The sequence below is a fragment of the Atractosteus spatula genome, chromosome 3 (assembly GCF_055471065.1).
Source record: "Atractosteus spatula isolate fAtrSpa1 chromosome 3, fAtrSpa1.hap1, whole genome shotgun sequence".
In the NCBI taxonomy this organism is placed as follows: Eukaryota; Metazoa; Chordata; class Actinopteri; order Semionotiformes; family Lepisosteidae; genus Atractosteus; species Atractosteus spatula.
This window is the reverse complement of record NC_142708.1, coordinates 12,680,192-12,687,383: the sequence shown is the minus strand read 5'-3', so window position 1 is coordinate 12,687,383 and position 7,192 is coordinate 12,680,192.

The following is a 7,192-nucleotide window of genomic DNA, read 5'->3' as shown; positions in this document are numbered from 1 at the left end:
ACAGTATAAGTAGGACACCTATCTATGGGAAAAATCTTGTTTTTTTTGAGGAAGCTTCACTCTGGCTGTCTGATCTATATACTGTACAGTATATATCCACCTGCAGGGCAGCACAGGAAACAGATTGTGCCAAGCAGAACAGTTCTCGGAAGAGGATGTTCATTTAGCAGGATGCATAGCTATTTCATGTTATGGGGTTTGGGTGGGTTACTCTGAACAGACCACCTTGCTATCACTAGAACATACTAATAATTTGCAGAAAGAGAAACAGCTCAGTACAGAGTGCTCTAACCTAGCAGAATTTCTCACATTGGTAGATTTGATTACACACATGAGAATAAGAAAACATGTTTTTCAGGGATGACAAAAGACAGAAAAATGGCCTAAGACCTTTCAATTATTTTTATTCAGTATCTAAAAATATTACAGCTCAGACATCTGAACTTTGAGCAGGAGACTTGTCATACAGTATTGGAACAATACATCTGAGCACTTGTGCAAAAACATTACTTGCCAATTTATAATGAGTTAACAGTTTTGTGCTACACAATAAACTTGGACTATTATTAATAAATCACATTTTATTCATAAATTATACTCCTAAACAAAAAACAATCAAACTACTTAAAGAATGAAGAATACCAAAATGTTTAGGAATTATTTTGGATAATTATGGCAGGTTTCTCTAAAGTTGTTGTCATATAGCCACATTACCAAGTTAAACTGAAATTAAACACACACAGTATTTTAATGTTGGCCTTGTAATTTCTAAACTGGTGTTATTATGCTGTTTCTTGTAGCGAATTCAGAATCCTTATGTAGATTATTGCAACCAGTATATTACACTTACTTAAGAAACATACAATATGGAAAGCAGTAGGTGAAAATATATCTTAAAGTATTACATTCAATATTGCCTCACTTTGTAAAATGAGAGTTTTGTGGCCTTTAACAAACATCTTGTGATATTCTTTTAAATCTATAAAAGTCTCTTTCAACTCTCCCATATTCATGAAAATGAAGCACTCTTTAAAACTCCAGCATTACAGTTTTGTGTTTACAATGCAATGTACTGTATTTAACTTTCAAGGCAGACCTTGTCTTGTGGATAGGGCTTAGTTTCTCATTTTATGATCGTAAACTACAGCATGTACAGTAGGTTCCCCTCCATAAAATATTTTTCTCACTGACAGGGACAAATATATTATAATTATAAATATTATTGAGTCAATAAATTATGATTTTGTGCATGTTTGTTGAGTACCTGAAATATCAGTTCAGGATCACTCAATCTTTTTACTAATATTTTTGAAAGCTGGAAAATGTTATATCAAATTACTAGATATGAAGTAAAAAATAGATGTGGTAATTGTTGAACTCAATTGATAGGTCCTGTTGAACTCTCAGGACTTATTCATCTTCAAGGAAGCCTCAGAATAAAGAAACCCTTGACCAACAACTGAAGAGTGAGATTATATCAAACTAGGAAGGGTGTCACCTTTCCAAACCCTGCTTTGGATACTATAAAAAGAATGGAATACAACTTAAAGAAAATGGATTACAGTTTCGCACACACTTGTTTTGGGGTTTTCTGTTGTCAGAATGGAAAGTCTGAATTGAGAGTTCTTCGGATACACCGGATTCAAATGAAAAGAAACAAACTGCATTGGATTGATTGCATGACCCACAAGGAGCCCCTGAAGCTGCAATCTCCAATGGCATTTAAAGGAAAATTGTGTTTTTGATTCTTTCTGTTTTTACAGTATGTGCATTTGTGAGCAGCATTCCAAAGGACACTGCTCATTTAAGCAACACAAAGGCAACTTTGATGTAATTGTATTTTCTGGATTAGTAGGGTAAATGCATTTTTATGACTTTTTTGAAAAAAAGTTTTTTTTTTCAATTTGCAGCAAAAAACATAATTTCGAAGTGGACTAAAACGCCATACATTATTGAACATGATTCCAATTACCAAAACAACAACATGAATTAATGGCAAAATCATGTTTTTTAAAGTAAACTGTAAACGCTAATTTCTAGATGAGAAATGGTGATGAATTGGCTTACATGTTTTTTTTGGGGAGAATTTTTCATGTTTCAGAAATTGCATTTATATGGCAAATGATCATTAGATATAGAGTTATTGAGATTCAATGTCATAATCCAGGGGTCTTCAACTATTTCTTTTCAAATATTTATTTTAAACTATTCCCAGTTGAAAAACCTTTTAAAACAAAACCCACTTAAATAAGGACTTTACACAGAAAACTGAAGCCTATAGGTTTGATTAATATTGCTTATACTACAGACAGACAGTGCCGGATTTCCCATTAGGCGCTGTAGGCACAGTGCCTACAGCCTATGAAATTTTTAGGGCCTACGAAGGAGGGAAACACAGTGACTAGCAAAAAACAAGCTGAAACAACATGCTTGCGATCGACTCTAGATGCTCCAAAACAATAATCATGCGCTATCTATCGGCTGTTCTAGAATCTAGAAGTATCGAAGTGATGGTCGCTCGACTCGCTCCATCAATCACATGGTTTAGCATTAGAATAGTTAAAAGTGCATCATGTCAATCGACATAATTCAACTGGCGTTTACCCCTCTTTTTGCACATTTCAAAGTGAAAGTGCCTAGGGCCTACGAACACCAAAATCCAGCCCTGAATACAAAAATTAAAAACCTGTACTACAGGCCATTTGAGCATCTTTCACCATTGTCAGAACAGATCTGCTGTAAGAACGTGTTGATTTTCTGTACAGTAAGGAATGAACACAAAAGTGAAAGGTTTACTTTCTTAAGTCCCTCTGGTCTGTCTCTGATTAACCCTATGGGTCCCAGTACCGCTGCTTGAGAAACCATTTACTTCAATGTTATGTGTTTAAATCATAAGTAAGTCCAGCAGTGCTGCTGAAATGACCATAGCCATTACGCTTAAAATGTATTCTAAATCACTTTACCAGGGAGGTTATAATATTTCTTGTGTTTATTGTAGGCTGTTGCAGAGTGATAAATGTAAAGTAGTGTAATGATGGAATAAGATTTGATTTTGAAGGATTTTTTTAGATATAAAGCTTGATCTTGGTTGTTATAAGGTAAAGAGGTTCAGAAAGTAAAGTGAAACACTTTAAAAAGGATGTATTTCATAATAATGTTTTGGAGCAACGTGATTTTTTCTCTTGGCAAGGATTAGATTTTTTTTTAATATATGCACATTTGAGTTGAAGTATTATTTTGTCATAGAAGCTTTTTTATATGTTATGACACAATACATAGAAACCAAATATAATGTGATATTTCTATTAGTGATACAATAACATTACAATGGCCTTCATAGTCTTATTAAATTTTTGTTGTGTAAAAAGATTAATTTACTGTAAATGGCACAAATATAAAGATATTGCCTGATTGTGTGGTCACTATATATCGTACAGTATGTTTTTAAAATGCAGAAGAATGGTTTTTAGTAGTTGGGTGTGGATTTGATTTTGAACGTATTTTTAATTATAGTAAGGGAAGCTTTGTAGTTCAGAAACAAAATACAGTGTAAAAATGGCACTGGGAACTTTTTTAAAAATGGGGTACAGTTTGGTTTATATGGAAACTAAGATAAACTCCAGTCTAGTTTGTGAAAGCAGTTGTATGTGTTGAACTATTGCAATGGATTTTTTAGTTGTATTTTGTCTGCATTTTCAAAGGGGTTTATGAAGTTGTTTTTTAAAGGAAATCTGCTACCTTTGCAGTATAATATACATTTATAGAGATAATTGGAAATCTGTGTGGTTTATAGCAGTATTAAGTTAAAACTGTTGAATGAATGATTTAAGCAGTGCAGATATTATTTGTCTGAGATTAGCAGCAGTATTTTATATTTCCAATGAAGTGATTATATACAGAAGAACTATAGATTTAGTGTGGTCTGTCCAAGAAACCCAGCTCATTCACAATGCTTAACATTTCTAGAGCTTGTTGCCTAATCCATTAAGAATATTCTCAGTCTTTATTGTTTAAATACCTGTCCTGCTGTCCTGTTATTGTATAATAATAATAGTAATTAAACTGTGTGAAACAATGTATAAACAAAAAAACAAACACTTTTCAGGTGTGTCCGGTCAGAATGAAAAGCTCATGAAAGGACTGCAAAAGTTATTTTTAAGACTAATTTCCAGTGTCTTCCTTTTTGAAAGATTGAATATTTGGAAATAGGAACAGGACTAAAAACTTGAACTAATGACTTTGACTGAATGGTACTGTACTTGGTTTGGGTGTACGGTGACACTGATATTATAATTTACATGCAGTTGCAGAACTTCAGTATATTACAAATATTAATGTCATTATTCTGCTACTTCCCCACTAGAGACAATAATTCGCTGCAGCCACAAATTGCAGATATACCTTTGCACCACATCCGCGGTAATCCAGAAATCACAGGCCACTTTGTCGGTAAATGTAGAGAAAAGCTTCCCCTTAAACAAGACGTCAGTGACCGTGGATTTGGGTCTAGAAATTGACATCATTTGAAGCTGAATGCTCTGTGCCATTCAGTTTTGTAAAAAAAAAACCCATAGTGCTTTCTTGTGTGAATGGCCCTTGCACTAGTTTTGCTAACGCTGAGCTGTGCAGATACTTACCTTTTCAGTACCTCATGTGCATGCTGTAGTGAAAAAACTAGAATATATCAAATGTATACAGTATAAGAGCTACAGAGGGAATTGAAAATAGGAAGATTGTTGCTCACGCAACTTTGTCTCCCATGGAGTAAAAAACCTGTATTCTTTGTTGACTGAATTTTGTGTATGTATTGTAATCAAAAAATAACAAAAAAAACACTATTTGGTGAATTGTTAAGCTTTTTATTTTCATGATAATAATTATAATCATCATAAGCATTACTGTAACTCAGAAGGCACAAGCATTTAAAGTGCCACCATCCCCTGGGTGAGATGTACAGGAGATGCTGTCATGCCACAACAGTAGAAATCATTGGGAGGTAACCAAATGAATTAAACTGAATGCTCTTAGCACTGTGGGGTGGCTGTGAAAAGCAATCAAATTAACGTTAAGCATCCTTAACCACTTATTGTATGTTAATATTCTGCTTCTTTTGTTTTTATAGGAAATGTAAGGCTCGCAATTACACAAGTATATAATTATTTTCTCATTAAAATTGAATTGTGTGTTGTTGTTTTTTTTTGTGTATTTTCTATGTTGCCTATACTGTATCTATGTCTTGTTTTGGATCTCTCAAGCTCCTAAAGTTGGTGGGGTGTGGTAAAGTGAGATAATCTTAGATGAACTGATTATTCTGAGAAAAGTGTGGGAACATGAGTTAGTTTTGTACTCTCTGATCAATACCTCCTTTTCTTTCATTCTTTATGTAAGAATTGATCAAATTCTGAACTTTAATGAATATGGAATATGGAGTATTACTCAAAATGTGTGATAAAATGTGTTTCTAGCACAGGGTTCCAAGAACTTCAGTCGACGTAAATCTTTATACAGAGCTATGAGTAGCTGTTTTTTTTTGTATACTCTCCTAATATCACAGAGGATAAGATTAAAACACCTCAGAATTAAGTTATTTGATCAGAGAAGGAAGAATGCAAAAAAAAATCAGTAATTGCTGCTCAACATTGATTGGATGATGTCTTGATTGGATAGGGACAGTCAACAAGATAAACAAGAATTAGTAGCTGTACTAATGATCTTTTCAGTTTTATTGATGAGGAAATATACTGCCTTTTATCTTTTTCACTCCTTCCACAACCTCCCGATTTTCAAGACCTGTATCATTAAGTAGTTCTCCATGTAATATTTCTCAGGTCTGGTGCTATTACATTTCAATGCTCATTAATGTGTTAAATGTTAAGTGTTTGGCTCCTCCATTGCCTGTAACCGTTCATAAAATGTTTAAGTGATTGACTTATGCATCAATTGCAAGTTAATAATAATTGCTTACACTCATATAGCACTTTTCTGTACCCTCCACCACCACTAATCCAGCCACACCTGGATGATGGGACAGCAGCCACAGTGCGCCAGAACACTCACTACACACAACTATTAGTGGGGAGGAGAACAGAGTGATGAAGCCAATTCATAGATGGGGATTATTAGGAGGCCATAACTGGTAAAGGCCAGGGGGAAATTTGGCCAGGACTCCAGAGTAACACCCCTACTCTTTTCGAGAAACACTCTGGGATTTTTAATGACCACAGAGAGTCAGGACCTCGGTTTTGCGTATGTCTCATCCAAAGGACAGCACCTTTTTACAGTGTAGTGTCCCCATCACTATACTGGGGCATTAGGACCCACACAGACCACAGGGTGAGTCCCCCCTGCTGGCCCCACTAACACCTCTTCCAGCAGCAACCTTAATTTTTCCCAGGAGGTCTCCCATCCAGATACTGACCAGGTTCACACCTGCTGAGTTTCAGTGGGTTGTTAGTCATGAGTTGCAGGGTGGTACTGCTGCTGCCAAGCTCCAAACCTAGAGCCCGATGGCAACTTTCCATTAGATGGACAAGAAATCTTGGTCAATCAGAGGCTGCTTTTACACGACACATATTGAATTTGCATTCAAACATTTTGTTTTCATCGTAATGACAATATTAATAAACTGTAGAGGGAGATTCAAAATGCACATATTTTGTTTCTGAAATAGTCATGTGGTTACTACTGTACATGTCACTGAAGCAATTTCTCAATTTGGTTTACACCAGGTTAAGACTAAAATCCAGGTAGTGGTAGTACTATTCAAAAAGAGTATAAAGAGTATAAAATATTACACTTGACTGTGACAGACTAAGAAATTAACTTCAACTTAAATTAACTTTAAATATACCAATTTTGGCCTTTGTTGTCAATTAATCAAACTCTACAATAAGAAGTTATAATTGTAATAATGACAATGCTCTTCACTGTGTACAGAGTGCTACTAAAACCAAGTGGTATTGTACTGTATGTCTTTCACCAACAGACAGCAAGTCATTCTACTTCCTGTGATGTGTTCTCCGGGACACACACTGGTGTATAGGAATTACAGAATTACAGAATGCTCTGCGTACAAGAGAAAGAAATAATGCAAGAATTAAACAATTAATATGTTTATTCCATGCTGAAAAGAGAAGAAAGGAAACACAACATTTCAGCTGTGGAGCCTTCTTCAGGTATAAAGGCGGCTCCA